Raw genomic sequence first — 18,662 nt, forward strand, 5'->3', positions numbered from 1 at the left:
TTTTGGTATATAGCCATGAACTTCAGTAAGACTCAAATAAAATATATTTGTTTGAAATTACTATTTTGATGCATTTATTACCAGACTCTAAACACACCTGAAAGAAAATGCAACTGTTCACGACTTTCACAAAGAGATTATGGCCGCTTAAGCATATGGTTTTACGTTGCAGTTGATATTCTCTACTTTATTATTCGACGTGGTTGTGAGTACAATGAGTTATACTATATTTTACAGACATAGTGCCCTTATTGCATGAAGAATTTTATTTCACATTGTAACAGTAAAAATGCTTATTAACAACAGGTCATTTAGATTTTCATTGAGGGGTTTCTCCGTTGCTAGACCATTAAACTTTGTAAACATCACATAAATGTAGCCTATAAATAGCCTAAATGCTGGACATGTTGGGTCATAAAGCTAATTTAAAACCACAGGCCATATCTAATGTTTATGATGTGTCTGAAACAAGACTAGTTACATAAACTACACAGTCAGAAGCCCGTTCATCTCGCCTATTAAAATTCATTGCATGATCACGACCACATTTGCTACGTTGGGTCATTCTGTGTGAGACAATGGAAGTTATGACTGTGGCAAGTCAAATGAAATAGACGAAATAGTACATGGGATATTGTTAATCTGCAAGACAAAGACTTAAATACCCACCCGAACACTGTGACAAATATTACTGGGCAAATATGTTGTTCTTTTAAATGACAGCCAAAGGTGAACATATTAGGGAAAGACCAATTACATCTATATGAAGATATGCATGTCAAGATAAATGTGGATTTCCGTATTTTTTTCCGCACGACTAGCCGAAATAATGAACAAAATACAGATTCACTCATAGTGCTTCCCCCTCGGTCTGTGGACTCCCTATTAAGGACCATGAGTGTTCAAATACCAGGGAGAGTGTTGGCTTTAGAATATCACATTGATGTCCGAGTCAGGGGGATAGATCATGCGTCATATAGGCTAGGCTAGACCCATGGAAAAAAAGTAATTTGGGTGCAGAGTATATAAAAAAAGAACATTGTGCCAATACTCATTCTAATCTTTTTTTGTAACATTTCTAACGACTTTCCTTCATTTTGAAATTCAACATAAATATGAAAAGATGCTCTTTCCCCTCAGACGCGCCAACATGCACAAGGCGCTGAAATCGAAGATGTCCCCAACTAACAAGAATTATTACAGGGACGTCTCTGTGTGTAAGCCTATGGATGGAGTGAAATATTGACCTATTAAACGTATGTGCCTAAACTATCAAAAATTCAATCAAATTCATGCATTTATCGGAATATAAATTGCACTTTCGAATGCTTTGTTTCAACCAACGTTTAAGATCATTTAGACACATCTAGATCATGTAGGCTATAATATTCAATGCTTTATCCTGATCACTCACAAAATTAATCTGCACACTCTGCCTTTGAATGTGCACTGATGTAAAAGTTAACATCCACTTGAAACTACACGATACAAATACAACCAACAAGAAAAGACACGTAACAAACAAAAACGTGCTATTCCAAGCGCAGGTACATCGACACATTCCTCTACCCAAGATACTAAATCAAGATACAAGATACGAACATCGGTTATAGGCTCCTCTACCACACCCGAACGACTCTCCAGCCTCATCTGGGGGAGGGTGTCTGTGTGTCCACGCAGGGGCGGGATACGGTCCAATCCTGATGCAGCAGGCTGTGCGTGGGGTCAAGCAGCAGTGACCTCCCGCATTCTCGTGCTCACCTAATGCGGAGACGCCACATGTGGTGGCGGGTCAAGAGCAGCGCGGAGAGGATTAGCGCGCGCTCTCTCTGCACCATGGAAACGCAACTAACTCAACAGATTGGAGACTTTTGTTGGTTTATAGACTGAATGTGTTAACATGTATTTGGACGAGAGCTTTGGAAGAGAGTCCGTGATTTAGCCTTCATTTCACTTCAGCACAGGTGAAGTAGCTGTGGAAACTAAAACTCTAAACAGTGAATACTGCTTATTTGCTAAATTGATTTCCATTCCAATCTTTGCAGCATTCTCTACTATATTGTATATTATGGTGGATCTTGGAACTTGACAAGATATTAAGGTTTTGCATCCTCAAACCAAAAGCTCAAGGTCCTCATATTTTCCCTCTACTTCTCCACCATGGTCCTTCCATAGCTCTCTAGCCAGCCTGAACCAGCTCCACCTCCCTTGAGTCCAGCTCCACTTGGTACAATAAATGTAATCCACCAGCACTTCTGAGGTGTTTTGATTGCACTAAACCAATTCTCTAAGAGATAGTGCAGAGCTCCCAGAGGTCCTCCTCCTTCTTCCAATATTGCCAACGCTCATCATTCAGTACTGCTCCCCATATTCCAGTTTTCCCCATTAACTGGGCAGTCTAATTGGGAAAGGGAGAGAGGGGGGGCAGTCTATTTGGGAAGAGAGAGAGGGGGCAGGATAAGGCTGAGACTGGCGATGGGGTGGACGCTGTAGTCAGAGAGCATTGAGATTGATTGTGTAGTGTTTGGCTTAAAGAGTGTTTGACTGTGCAAAAGCGTGTGTGTTTGTGTGCGTGTGTATGCGTGTGTGCACGCAAGAGACAGGAGGCCCTCCCCATCTGATATGCTCGAGCTTTGAAGACTGTAGAATAGGGCTGAGGCAGTTGTCGCCGCAGGCATGCTCAGAGAAGAGAGAGGGAGAGAGAGAGAAATAGAGAGAGAGAAAGAGAGGTGGAGAGGAAAGGGGAGAGAAAAAGAGAGAGAGAGATGGAGGCGAACGGAGAGAGAGAGAGAGAGAGAGAGAGAGAGAGAGAGAGGGAGGTGGAGGGGAACAGGGAGAGGGAGCGTGTGAACGATAGTAACCGGGGCAAATTTCATGACTCGCACGCTTCCTGCTTTCTAAAGTTTTATTAAAAAGAAACATCTTAGATGTTTTCTCTCCAGAATCGATTAGGGCCTCCACACGGAGGGCGTGTTGTGCTGCAACACAGAGGAATCGCTAATGCCCTGGTGATGTGTGATGTGATCTCTGTGTGTGTGTTTGTGTGTGTGTGTGTGTGTATGTGTATGTGTGTATGTGTGTGTGTGTGTGTGTGTGTGTGTATGTGTGTGTGTGTGTGTGTGTGTGTGTGTGTGTGTGTGTGTGTGTGTGTGTGTGTGTGTGTGTGTGCACATGTTTGAAGGCTGTGTGTATGTGTTTGAGTTGTGTGACTGCAGGGATATGGTGTGTGAGTAAAGAAGTTTTGATGAAAATTGTATGTGTAAAGATACTGTGCTAATGGTCTCTCTCTCTCTCTCTTTGTATGTGTGTGTGTGTGTATACAGTATGTGTATGTAACTGAATGCATATTTGGACACCATGCTGGTTATGGTTGTTTGCGTGTGAATGAGTGAGTGAGAGTGAGAGTGAGACAGACAGACAGAGAGATAGAGAGAGAGAGAAAGCAACAGAGAGCGAGAACAGCTGACACAGTCAGGCTATAACTCTTTGGGGGCATAGTGCTTTAGCTTAGTAGTGAGAGTGACAGGAGCATCAGCACAGAGTTAGATCACACCACACTCTTAGCACCCGCAATCCACCGGCCTGGGACTACAGCAGGTAACACGCGCACGCACACACACACACACACACACACACACACACACACACACCACCGGCCTGGGACTACAGTAGATTAACACACACACACACTCTTAGCACCCCTCTCCACCGGCCTGAGACCCTGAGACTACAGTTACAGTAGGTAACATACACACACAAACACACTCTTAGCACCCACACTCCACCAGCCAGCAGGTAACACACACACACACACACTCCACCAGCCAGAGGCACAGCACAGGGTTGCTAATTCTTCTTATCCAAGGAAAGAACCACCGGAAGTCAGTGCCACTACAAGGACGTCTACTACCACTATGGCTACCGGGAGTGATTGCAGTAGAGGGACTTCTTGTAGCCAACAACCAGGGGTGTATTTACAAAAAGACACAAACAACAACAGAAACAAAACCACAATCTGTTAAATGTTTACCTTTGAAGTGTGCATATACAAAATTAATGGGCATGAACGTGTCATTTCTGGACTTGTATAACTAATAAATGTGTTAAATGTTTTTTTTTCTTTCTGTCCTAAGATCTTAGATTAAGTGAGAAAATGTCATCGATCTACAGACTCAAGCAACTCTCAATGTGGCATACAGTGTAAATAACAAAAACAGACATTTGCCCCATTTTGTGGTTGTTGGGATAAGAATGCAATGTGAAAATGGGCAATATCCAAAACCTAGATTATACCAGCCGATTAATTGGTTGACTGACAGGAACACAATCAATCTGACCAATCCCCTGTTGCTCTCTGAGATTGTCTTTCCCAGCAGGCACTGTTGATTGCAGAGGGACTGGGACAGAGAGCTCTGTGGCTCTGAGAGCAATCCTTCTGCCTTGCTAAAAGTCATACAGATTATAGAGCTGGTTTCAATACATGCTTTAAGCATTGCATGCAAAATAGAGGGTGGCAAGTGTATATGATCTTGGAATATTGGTATAACGTAGCATTAAGTATAATTAATGTAATAGCAATCGCCCATGGAGGAGTTACCAAGAGCTGCTGTTCCCACCTGTAAAAGAAAAAGGTGTTGATTGTTTTGAGGCATCATTAGTATGACTGCTTTATGTACTGACAGGTAAATTAATACCTAAATGCAGATGATTTATTAAACCCATCTTCATTGAAAGTTGCTGATGGTGAACACGCCATCCTTCCAAAACGTGTTTGTTTGTTAGTTTGTGTGTGTGTGTGCTGGATGTTGAGGAGTGCTTGATTGATCAGTGCTGCAGTGGGTAACTACCACAATCTCCCCAAGCTAAGAGGAAACAGTAAATAGCCTACAGTTCTAGTCATTTTTTGTTTTACTTTTTTATCTAAACTTATTACTTTACTACAGATATCCGGAACCTTCCTTCTAACAGATTTAGAGTTAAAGCGCTGATGGCGTTCGACAGGTTAACGGACCGTGTTTAAACATGCGAATGAGCTGCACTGGAGAACTGCCTAGCTGTTAATACACGCGCCAGCCGTCACCTGCTAGACGCCTGGTGTTTTAATCTCTGTGAGGGCAGACACGTCCTAGCCCGCTCACAGTTAAAAACCTGACAGCAATGTGGTGGGACTAGTTTCTTTCTCTTTTTTTAACACTATCTCCTCATGACGCGCCCTCGTTTGAGCTCCGGTTGAATAAGTCCCGGTAATCTAGGCTGGAAGGCGTCATGAGCTCAGTCATTAACGGCTCGGAGGAGATGGTTTATCCACAGAATGAGATAGCTAACAGAAGAAGGCAAATTACACATTAACCAGCTACTGCTCATAATGGTATAATATCTATGTTTTCGTGTGAGTGTCAAAAGGCTAGAGGTTCTCATTGACAAAGCTTTTTACGGACCTCACCGTGGAAAGCTTTCCAGAACTTTTCCAGAATTATTTCAGCATACGTCTATGGACTGATGACCACCACTGTGATGCCCTGGGTGACAAGAATTATTAATGCACGTTGAACAAAGAATTCCAAAGCAGATTCAGTGTAAAATGTCAGATGACTAGGCCTAGGCTACAAGCAGTGATTTTTTGGCACAGATAAACCACGGGTGGTGCTCAAGCACCTGCCCTTCTGACCTCGAACAACATAAATGCCAATTTCGCTGGGCATTTTTTACCCCGGTTGATTAATTTGCAAGACTGCACTAGCCTGCGCCATTCAACTCGCCTTGGCAAAAGCAACCACAGTTAACTCATATCGAACCCCCTAGCGCACCATCGACGTCTGTCTTGCTTTTCATTGATGAAACTGGTAGCGGCAGCGCACGGTACTGCTCATCAGTATTGAAACTCTATTCCAGCATCGCATGCAATGAACCAAGAAGACAAGCGGGAAAAAAGTAGCCACCTCAAACAGAAGGAGTGACAGCAACTCGTCACGATTATTTCCTTTATCAAATAATATAACAAAAATAACAAAAAAACAAAAATAAATAGGCTAAAACATAACACATATGGATGAAGCCTACTTTGATCTGTATCCTATGGAATTGTGGAATTGCTAATATGCCTCCTTTTCTTGTTGGCACTTGTTGGCTCCAGCACTAGTCGAAGGAGCAATTGGCTGATGATCTAAGGTAAATAGCCTATTCAGCTTGATCCACACCTTCATTGATAGGCCATGGGATAGGTCATTACTTAAGCCGTCAGCGGTACATTATAAGTATCATAAGTCTCATAAACTCTCTCATAATTGGTGGATTTTTCATCTTAAGCACAAACCCCTTAACTGCCCGTGCTCACCCCTGAATTTGATTGTTTGTGTTTTTATTTTATTACATTATTTACATTTCATTATATTATTTCGACTATTTGACAGCAAGGACAATGTGGGGCAATGATAATAAGGGTAATGGTGTCATCATTTTGTCTTAGTCCGACAACGGTAATGACTTTGGCTTTTCAGATCTGTCTGAATGAACCTGTAAAACCTCCGTGATACTGGCGGATTAAACGCAGATCCACTGGATCTGCGGTAAGGACCAGATAATTTGGTGTACCTCTCAGTGCTTTGAGGTCATGCCTCTATTCGAACAGTAGGGTGCGCCATAACGCACAAGAACCGTCTATGCAGAGCCAGGGCACAAATTAAATCGAGGTCTCCGTTACTTGAAGGCAAGAAATGATCAGATGTTGGTCTAAACTTTTATATAAAATATTGGGCCCACATTAAATAAAAAAAGTAATGCTCGGACTGATAAATCGTAAAGACCTCCGGTCTCAGCAGTTATTTGAAACCTCTGCGTTCCTGTTGGTATGACAGTTTCGCTAACCAACCACCAGGTGGAGCGCAAGACGAAGGAAAGGTCTGGGTAATGGTCAGAGAGCCAGTAATCTGGGGTAAATTTGCTCATGATTTGATCTACATTTAAATGTAATCCTGTCAAATATGGTCTCTTTAACGCTGGAAACCTTTGCAGATATTCAGGCATTTTAATCACATAAATTGATCACAAATTGATCAACGTCAAGCATTCATTTAGCCACAAGCCAAATACTGGGGTACATGTTTCTTGAGGCAAAAGAAGGAAAATCTGGAAAATCCAGGAAAATCTGACTGAATTATTGGTGAAATGCTAATGTATACAAACAAACAATTAAAACAAACAACTTGTTGATGTGCACATAAATACCTTATGCTGTTTATTGTTTTTAATGTTGTGATTGAGTAGTCAATGATCCTTTGAGTGTGAGAGCATGATGTTTTGTGTGGGGAAACCCTGGAAACAAAGGAACTGTAAATATCAAATTTTTCCTGCAGTCTGGGTTTTATTATTTTCTCTCTCTCTCACACATACACTTATGTACAATAACAGACACACACACACACACACACACACACACTCATGTACAATAACAAACACACACACCCCATTATTCCCCAGCACCGTGACATTATCTTTATGTTTAGATAATTTAAATGAAATGAATGATACAGGTAATTTAAGTGCTTAATGGTGACACAGACGTAGAATGACATCCATTACTTTCTATAGACCTTATTGAACATGTGAGGCTCACGAAGAAGGGGTGGATGCTGTGCAGTGCTGTACCCTACTCAGGGAGGTCCACCGCACAGCATTGCACAGCCACTTACTATGCATAATTAATGAGAGAGAAATTAACCAGGAAGGCGATCGTGTCAATATTTCATTACCATTTTCAGAGGGATTTTCCAAATAATCAATTCCTGAAATTTGACTAAGTTGAATAATGCAGTATGAACAAGTGTGCCCACATTTCCATCAGCATGGAAAACTATCCCCAGCATAGAACAGAGGGAGGGAGAGAGAGGCGGACGCGACACCAGAGGAGTCTTATAGCGACCTCTGACACCAGAGGAGTCTCATAGTGAGAGTCTCATAGCGACCTCTGATAACAGAGGAGTCTCATAGCGACATCTGATAACAGAAAAGTAGTCTCATAGCGACCTCTGATAACAGAGAAGTAGTCTCATAGTGACCTCTGGCACCTGTGGAGTCGTCTCATAGTGACCTCTGATACCAGAAGACTACCGGTAGTCTCATAGTGACCTCTGACACCTGAGGAGTCGTCTCATAGTGACCTCTGAAGGAACGGTCAAACGTAGAAAGAATCATTAGAGGACACAGATGAAATGCAAAAAATATGTATACATTCAGTTAAGAACAAAATTATTCATACCCCTGGCAAATATTGATTTATTGCTGATTTTCTCTTTATCAATATGTTTGTTCTGACTGAAAATGCTATCACATGCCAAAAGTTGGTAAGACAATGTTGGAGAAACATAGAATTAAAAAAAGAAGCGATTTCATCTTTAACCTTTTTATGAAAAATGGCAAGCTCATAACTATTCATACCCTTTTTAAATAATCAATTTCCACGGATATTCTGGTGGAAAAGATCAGACAGTGAGCCAAGAGACCTGCCCCAATAGGCATCATTGGACCATTAAACCAGACAATGATCCAAAACATACAGCCAAACCAGGCAAGAAATGGTTAACAGAGAACATTGTCAACATTTTAAGAGTGGCCCAGCCAGAGTCCAGACCTCAATCAGTCAAAAAAGTTAGCACAATAGTCCAGTCATTTTAGGAGAAAGGGTTGAACAAATTGCAACACAAGCAAACTTAACTGATTTTGTATCCTCAATATGTCCTGAGTAAGGGAAAAAAAGCCCCGAAGAATCCCAATAGGGGAAAGTTTAGAAAAAGACCTAAATATACCCTATTCATGCGCCTATACAGTATTTTTCTCACGCAACTAGGGGAAAAAATTAACCTTCACATATCACCATGAAAATTACTGAGTTGATTACTTACATCAAGACAAACAAAAAATGTATTATAAGTTTTTTGAAATTGTTTGTTAACATGGGCAAACAGGGCATAATGTAATTATGTATAGCTAATGTATAGTGACCCAAAACTAATTGCAACATTTGACAAACAAATTGTCCAAGGCATGGAGGAAGATAATACATGTCTTAACTGGTATTATATCTCATCTAGAAGGTATATGCTTATTGAAAATATATAGATAATGGTGTTTAATTTGTTTTCCCTGGACAGTATAGGCCAAAATGTATCCACTTTACACTAGATTCGCCTTTACAGAATAGAGGGCAATGTATTGTGCATGGCATAAAGGAAGATGGGAAATGTCTTAAATGGTGTTATATCTTCTCCGGAGGGTATATGCTTATAGAAAATATATAGTTTATGGTGTTTAATTTGTTTTCCCTGGACAGTATAGGCCAAAATGTATCCACTTTACACTAGATTCGCCTTTACAGAATAGAGGGCAATGTATTGTGCATGGCATAGAGGAAGATGGGAAATGTCTTAAATGGTGTTATAATATATGCTTTCAGAAAATATATAGTTTAGGGTGTTTAATTTGTGCAGGCCAAAATGTATCAGCTGTTCACTTGATTCGCCTATACAGAATAGAGGAGTATGTGTTACTGTATGCATGGTATGGAGGAAGATGGGACATAAGTTGATTGATGCTATATTTCATGTACAGTGCATATGTGCTTTTAGAATATGTATAGTTTTGACTGTTCTATGACTTTGGTAAAACCATGATCCATGCATAGGCATGCACTGTTAATTATTAATCTTAAACTATATTTATTAGTATAGCATTTTTACCAGATGTCACAACAATAGTCACACTTGAAGGCTAACTGCAGTTATCCCATCTGCACCCTTCTGTTGAATTAGGACATTATCATGTCCATCTTCAACTTTGCCTTCACAATTTTCCTGCATTCACTAACATAAACATACTGTGCTGTCCGATTATTGTTTTAGACAAAAATTGTGCAAAGTAAAGGTGCATCATACAGGCCCCTCTGATTGGACAGACAGTATATCAGTCAACCCCTGGGCAAGAGGTCAATTACTATAAGACTTGCAAAATGATGGACTGATACTTTAGTGTGATATACTGTATGTTTCAGTGACCTCTAAATCAGATAACGTAAACACCAAAACCACTTTCCTAGGCTGAATAATGCCTAACTATGTGTTTGTACAGATTACACATTGTGGAACACTTACATGCAAAAACCCACCCACGCTCTATTTAAAGATTCAACAACCATTTCCATTGATTCAAAGGGCCACAATGTAAAAATAGACACCAATTTTGCAACAAACCAGTATGAAATGAGCCAAAGGAATTCACTCTGAAAATAAAAAAAAATGTTCCTCAACAATGCAAGATTCTAAAATTCCATGTAATGTTAGATGGGGTCAGATATTCTTTAGAATGTGTATTCTACAACATTCTAATTACAGTTTTGTCAGTATTTGCTGAAGAATAATGCATAAAACAACCCTCATTTTAACATATTTCCACCAACTGGATTTTCATGGTCTTTTACTATGGTGTAAAGATCACCAATTGAAATATTAAAATGTGAAAATAAATTATGTTGCAATTAGTTTTGGGTCAGACCTTTGCCTGGACTATTAGCTCCGTTGTGGTATGTATACAAATTAACTATACATAATTACATTATGCCCTGTTTGCCCATGTTAACATGTGTAATGTTAATTTCAAAAAACTTATAATACATTTTTTGTTTGTCTTGATGTAAGTAATCAACTCAGTAATTTTCATGGTGATATGTGAAGGTTAATTTTTTTCCCCTATTCACGTGAGAAAAATACTGTATAGGCGCACGAATAGGGTATATTTGGGTCTTTTTCGAAACTTTCCCCTATCGGGATTCTTCAGGGCTTTTTTTCCCTTAATCAGGACATACTGAGGATTCAAAATCAGTTAAGTTTGCTTGTGTTGCAATTTGTTCAACCTTGACCCCTATTTTGGCTTAAAATGACTGGACTACAAGGCCAAAGTGATGGCAAATAATCGTTCCTGCCTCAAAACCCAGATCGCTGCTAAAAAGCTGCGGTCTACAATCATTGTGGAGACATGGAGAGGCTTGGTAAGTATTATAAGAACAATTTCAAGAGCTTTGATGGCAAATATAGATGTTTCCATTGATTATTTAAAAAGGGTATGAATAATTTTGGACATGCCAGTTTTCAAAAAAATGTTTAAAAAGATAAAAATGATTTTTTGTTTACCACGTTTCTACCACATTATCTTTTGACATGTGGCAGTGTGATTTTCAGCCAGAACAAACATATTGGTCAAGAGAAAATCAACATTACATCAATATTTGCCAGGGGTATGAATAAATTTGTTCTTAACTGTATGTACTCAGATAAGGAATATCTTTGGAAAAACATTGCATTGCAAAAGTGTCCTGTCCATTCCACATAAAACGAGAGATAAAAATGCATGACTCAATCTGTCACTTATACAGAACATGAAGCTGGCTGACCCTTCTCAACTGAGAATTTCAACAAACAAACAACTATGAAGCGAGACTATACAGATTGAAGAAATCCTGAGAAATACGCAGGTCCCTGCCCAGGGTCCCAATCTAGGTAAAGTGGACTGAGGTAAAGTGGAAAAAGGTCAATCAATTAATATTTGCCATTCTTTTTGGAAATCATGGACTCCTCTGGCCAAAGAGGAGAGGGCCTATCCAACTTATATAACTTGTTATAGTGCTCAGTTCAAAACCCAGCATCTGATGAAGGTGATTAGTGCCTACAGCATGGCATGTTGCACATCTGATAAGTCACAATCAATTCTGAATGATGTATACAGGTTTTGAGCAACATATACTGCCATCCAGGCAACGTCTTTTTTTCGGGGAACACCTTGAATATTTCAGGGGAACAATGGCAAAATGAATTCTGCACATCATTTAAACAGTTTTTCTCCATAGCGGAAGAGTCCAGGTGCTAAAATGGTCTGTCTGCAGTCCAGACCTGTCAAATTAGGTGCATCATGGAATGAAAAACATGATTAAGAATACCCTGTTGAGCAACTGAAATCCTAGATCGGGCAGGACTGGGACAACATTTCATTCTCAACACTCTAGCAACTGGTCTCCTCAGTTCCTAAACATTTACAGAATGTTGTTGAATTAGATTAGATTAGATTAGATTCAACTTTATTGTCATTGTGTAGAGTACATACAAAGACATTGAAACGCAGTGAATTAAGTAAATTAAGAGGTGAAGCAGCACAGTGGTAAAAATGCCCCTGTCCCAGCTTTTTTTTTATGTTGCTGGCATCAAATTCAAAATGAACATACCATATATTTTCCATGAAATAGTCAAAAGTTTCATTTTCAACATTTGATATGTTGTCTATGTCCTTTTTGCAGCTAAATATGGGTTTACGAGACTTGTACATTATGACATTCTGTTTTTATCTGCATTTTACACAATGTCCCAAATTTTTCTGATTTAGGGTTGTATAATGAGCAATATCTCTATGAAATGATTAAACCTAGCACTACAAATGTTCCAAAACATTTACAGAATGTTGTTAAATTAGATTAGAATAGATTAGATTAGATTCAAGGTAGGTTATTTCAAGCGAGACAGAGCAGCACTGTAAAAAAAATTCCTGTAAAATAACAGTAATGAGCTGGCAGCAGAGACGCCAGCAGTATACCATTATTTTTACGGTATTTATATGTAAAATGATTTTACGGTAGTAGCCTGTAAACCATAAAAACAGTATATTTCTGTTTTTCTATAAATTACAGTAAAGAGCTGGCAGCAAAGACGCCAGCGATATACCGTAATTTGACGGTATCCATACCGTAAATTGGCTTTACAGTAGTAGTCTGTAAATCAGAAATACAGTATATTTCTGTATTCACACTGTTAAAGCAATAAAAACTTAAGAGAGAATCAAAATCAAATACCTTTATTTCAAAGAGCAATGTCAACATGAATATTGCTACTTTCAAAAAATGAAAAAAATTGAAATATGGAATGGAAATGTGTTTTTACATCTTAAAATAGTCCTGTGAGGTAGGTTTGTGTTTTTATATCTTAGTTGTTGTGGATCCAGTAGAGATGACCATCACTTTGGTTGCCGCTGTTCCTCCCTGCAGCATTATTCCAGTGTTGCCACTGTCAAACAACAGCAAGAAATCATAATCAGAATAATAAATAAACTATACAATCAGGAGTGTACAGTATGCACTCCAAGCTAATGCTTATAAAGTTAATAGCAGTTCTCTTGTGGCGTAATGTGGCAATGTCAGATTGTCAAAACAAAGAGAGCGAGATTAAAGAGCTCACCGGTCTATATCAAGTTCCATTCAAGTCAATGAGATTCTTCAGAAACATGGCGACGTGTGTATTGACTGCAGAAGACTTCTTCTGGATGATAACACCTTTCTTCTTGGAGACAACCTTGCCCATTTTGGCCTTTGTCCCGCTCTCTGGATTTATACCAATGAAGCGCCTGAAATGAAAATAGTCTAAGATCGGAGTGGGGTTGCAACAACATACTGTTTCGTGTATATTCAATTAAATGCAATGAATTGTTCATCAAAAGGAATTAGATTAAAGCCTATAGTCCAACAAAATACCCAGTCTGTGTGTGTGTGTGTGTGTGTGTGTGTGTGTGTGTGTGTGTGTGTGTGTGTGTGTGTTGAAATTGTGGCTTGAAGTTTACGGTAATAATACCATTTTATGCAAAAAATACAAACACATTAATTTAATTGTATATATCCATATAATAATGACAAGGAATGAAAGGGGTTTACCTCTAAATGAATTCCAGAGTGCAGACTGCCTCATCTTGATACTGAAGGTTGAATATGTAGTAGATTGCAAACACAGCAGTAAGTCCCGATGCAAATGTTGGTGGGATGCCCTCAGAGATTACACGGCCCTCAAAGGTGATCATCCAACCTCTAATTGTGACTTGCCCTGTTGCACCTGAAACTTCAAGTCATAGCATGTTACCTAAGCATTGCATGTGACCTTGTGGAAACATTTGTAAACTTCGAGATGAATGGCCGTCACGATATATAATGTGCCTATCAATGAATCTAAATGAAATGTATGTATACCAGGCAGTATCAGGCGAGGACTTGCAGGAGAGTTGTCTCAACGTCAGCTGCAGTGGCAGACATCTGTAGGAAACAAATACATTATGCCTACCATAATAAGATTTTAAAGAAGAAAAAATATAAACACACTACTACAGGTAGGTGAGAGTAACCTAGAGACAAATAGGGTAGGCTTCAGAAGTACCTACAGTCAAACTGCTAAATAGATTTGCCATTGAAAAGTTAAAGGGTAACCATTTGTACAGGTCTTGGGGAGTTCTACTGCAAATGTCTAAAACATAGTATGAACCCTTTTGTGGCTCCAGAGGAAACTGCACATAATCTGATACGTTTCTGCTGTATTGATTTGATCATCATCATATGTTCAACAGTGTCATAGTAGGGCAAAGAAGACAAGTGAAATACTTTTTAAAACCTTGCACCCACTTTACCCATAATGCAATTTAGCAACTGTGTGACAACATGGAGGTAATGTATCAGCTTAGATGCAGCTTCCTCTGAGCCACAAAATAATTTATACTACTTTTTTCACATATGTAGTAGTACTCCCCAAATCAGTAAACACATTAGGTGTCTGGGCACTTAAGACTGATGGAGTCACTCTTTAAAACAAAGTGTGCAATATATAAAATACAATGGGGAGCCTCAGATAATGCAAAACGGTTTGACAAAGCCTATACTCTAAAACAGTTGGGAGAAGTAGCCAAGTAGCCTAGGCTGTGTAAGACGTGCAGCGACAGATAAATAAACAAAATGCATTCTCAAAGAGTCCAGAAAGGCAATATTTGCACACCGATTTTCTGTTTAAACAGAAAAGTGAAACCCTAAGCCTTGATGATTCAAGTGTCTCTCTTTAACCGAACTAGCCTAATTTCCTTGTTAGCCTAGGCTAACTGTAAAACACACTTCATTAAAAGTTGACACAAACAAAATAAAACTCACAAAAACCATCTCGGTTAGCCGATGTTCCAATAATCCTATAGTTACTTTGTATCCTCAGTTAATTTGTAGATGTCAGACCCGATGTATGTAGATGAAGAACATTCGATGATGTGTAGCACATGTCATCCAAATTGTGACTCCTCTTCTGGAAAATCTCCTATCCAAATTATGGTTCATGAAGTCCCTCCAGGAGTTGATGGCAAATCATTTCTGTATTTTATTTTTCTAAAGAAAATTGACCAAGCAGTAAAAGACTAATGTATCAAACTTCTGACCGTAGGCCTATTCCAGATTCCCCAGCAACACCACTCAGTTTCCAAAAAATACTGTAGTGTCCTGTAATTTAAAACATCAGCATACTGTTTAGGGCCTCTGTCCTGTTGCTCCAAGTTAAGCAGCCCACAATGCATTGCTAACTACAGTACTAAACTGTTTAACATGAAAACAGTATTTTAGTGTTGAAAATTGGCTGTAAATTTACAGCAATTACTTACAGTGAGTATATGACAGCAGTACATGATTGGTACTTGTTTGCTCATGAGTGAAATTACACCAGACATAATTTCACTGCATTTCTTACTTCCAGTAACTATATGCATGTGACAATAAACTTCCTTGTATCCTTGTAAGTGGGTATAGTAAAGGAGTATATCATCAAACAATACTGATACCCATGCAGAAAAATGATAATGACCATGGCGGCCCCAACGAGGTCTCATTCCAACAAATCCAGCCCACTGCCTAAAATGAGTGACACCCCTGCTCTAGTGGTACTCTCAGTCTGCGAGATTTTTTTTATTAAGACGAAACAATCACTTCAAATTATATCAAAATATACAAAAAAAATCCTTAACCACACGATCACTGAAGTTGAATTTAAACTGATAAACTGATCAATTTAAACTGATATACTGTATATCAGTTTTCATATCAGCCAACAGGAGTCAATAGGCATACTAGGCCAGTTTGGAGCATTAGCCAGTGATTGACAAGCTAAGCTGTGATGGCGAAGGAAGCATGACTGATCAAAAACATTACAATCAAGGCTCCAAACGGGAAGTATTAAAAAGAGAAGTGTGGTGAATATATTAAGCAGCAAGAGCAACAATTCCTAGTGGCGGCTTTAGCACCTTCAGTTCACCTTCACTGTAGCCTACTGTATTTTAATGCTGATCATAATGGTGGTACTGGAAAGTCAATTGTTTCACAATACTCACTGTGAAACATTTGAGAACCAATGACCTACACAATAGTGGGAGTAATATTGAAATAAAGTAGTTCACTTCTGTTTTGCGTGTAAGGACATTATAACACAGACAATCTGCAGTGCATCTCCCCCATCCATGTACACAACACCAGTCACACTAAGAGCCGGCCCTGATCAATCGATTCAAAGCTGGGGAGAGACAAACACAAACAAATAAACAACAACAAAGTCCCTGTGGATTTCACTGCTGCCCTTCTGCTAAAACACCACATCTGCATACTGTAGCTGAAGGCCACTCTCCTCGACTCCACGTCGCCCGTTAAAACATGGTCTTTGTTCCTCTATCAGAAAAAGGCAGCATCCAAAAGCTAGTCACTGGTTTTAAACATCTGTCAATCAGAAAAAAAGGCACCTTTCCAAGAGAGATGAAAAGTAAGAAGGAACCAAGAAAGGGAGAGTGAAGAAAGGTAGAGTGAGGGAAAGAGAGAGAGAGAGAGAGATAGATAGAGCGAGGGAAGAATGGGAGAGTAAGAGAGAAAGTAAGAGGGAAGTGAGACAGAGAGAAGGGAACAAAGCGCAAGAGAGTGAGGGCTTCACTTGTCCTCAGGTGACATGGCTGGATCAATGGGTCAGAGGAAAAACAACCCAACCTGCCTTCCCTTGACAACTTCCCTAGCAAATGTGCACGCGCACACACACACACACACACACACACACACACACACTTCTTTAGACCTCTTTTGCCTTAGTTATGCATCTTTGTTTTTATTTCTCACAAATAAATACCAATTCTCTGTGTCGCATACAGCTTTGCTGATATGTCCTGCGTGTGTGTGTGTGCGTGTGTCTGTGTGTAATGGTCCTGTTCATCTGCAAATGACATAACCTCTGTGGTGTTGACATCAGAGTTTCAACTCCTTGGGGGCCTCCATGCTGTGGCGTCATGGTGCGGCACTCTGGGAAACCATGTCCTCCAGAGAGGCGTTGCCTAGCAACAGCTTCTGTTTATTGGAGACTGATGGGAGAGTCTGCTATTTAAGCGTGAAGTTACTTGACAAATGATAAGTCTTTGAGATCCAATTTAACCATCCTTCCTGACTAAATAAACACATATTCAGAAGTGACTTCTATGGATGATTCCAGAGATGTTGACAAATAAAGAATTTATAAGATTTATCTTAATATTGCTTCCTTGCAAGGTATACATGCATATGTCAATATGTTAAATATGTTTTGTAGTATGCAAGAAATATGGCATTTAGTTCGAAAAAGTAGGCAATTCTGTGGTCCTTCACATCTCAGAATGCTTGAAAAGTGCATTTTAAAGCTAGAACAGTTATTTTTATCCCTGGGTAAACTTTAGTAGCCTACTCTTTTCTCACATCTTTAGTTTCATGCCGATAAGCAGGACAATATGATACAATTTTGATGACATCAAATTATAATAATTTAGTTTCAACAGTGTTGCAATGTTGCTATAGACCTGTTCAATCTCTTCCTAGAGTGTTTCCAATTTAAACCTTCAAAATCAATGCAGATAAGTTGTAATGAATATGTATCAGACTTTAGTGTAGTGCTTTACAAAATGTCAACTTTTAAAACTTGTTTTCCATTTTTGTTTAATCCCCGAGTTACCATTAGCTCAATGTTATTTTGTGTGCCACCAGCATTCCTTTAGAAATGCATGTTTGTTTAGGTAGTTGTAAGGGTCCATTGCAGCTTACACACTGTAAAATGGGGGAGGACATGGGCATTATCTACTACAGGACGTGGTCATTTCCATGCTGAATTTAGTTGCCACATTACATACCCAACTGCCCACCAGGATGCCAACCCGGAAACACTCTGATTTGAGGACACAGCCATTCTTTCCTCAGCCTACGACATGCCTACATATATGCTTATAGCCTACATTGTGTCTGTGTTTGTTCTGCGAATGGAACTGGATACATATGACAGAAGACACAGGTGCAGGTGGCTCTCAGTCTGGTAAAACACACATTAGAAAGTGCTCGGCTTTCAACCCAGTTCTCCCCTAATTTGTCCATCCATGCTTGCTTGCACACCCTCATTGTAACTTATCCCATCCAACAATATAATGTTGATCCACTTGCAAATCTCAAATGCCCCTTCAGTCATTGCACCGTGTAGACAACCCTGACCTGATTATCCTTACAAGGTGATCAGTCAACCATCGGATGCAAATCATCAGAGAATAAAATAAATAAAAATCAGCATCCAACTGATGACCTTAATCAGGCCATAGGTTCAAGGTTCACAGTTCACAGACTCCCCACCCAGAGTCTTACAAATCCAGGTTATGGGTGCATGGATCACGCCACCTCTATTCAATTCTGTTATTAGGCACATTTTGTCACAAACTCTAAAGATGGGTGGGCCTTCAGGTAAAAGAAAAAGCAAGCCTCTGCTAGGGGCATTTAAAGGATAAATAAAACACAATTAGCTATA

This window comes from Alosa alosa, chromosome 14, assembly GCF_017589495.1.
Source record: "Alosa alosa isolate M-15738 ecotype Scorff River chromosome 14, AALO_Geno_1.1, whole genome shotgun sequence".
NCBI lineage: Eukaryota > Metazoa > Chordata > Actinopteri > Clupeiformes > Clupeidae > Alosa > Alosa alosa.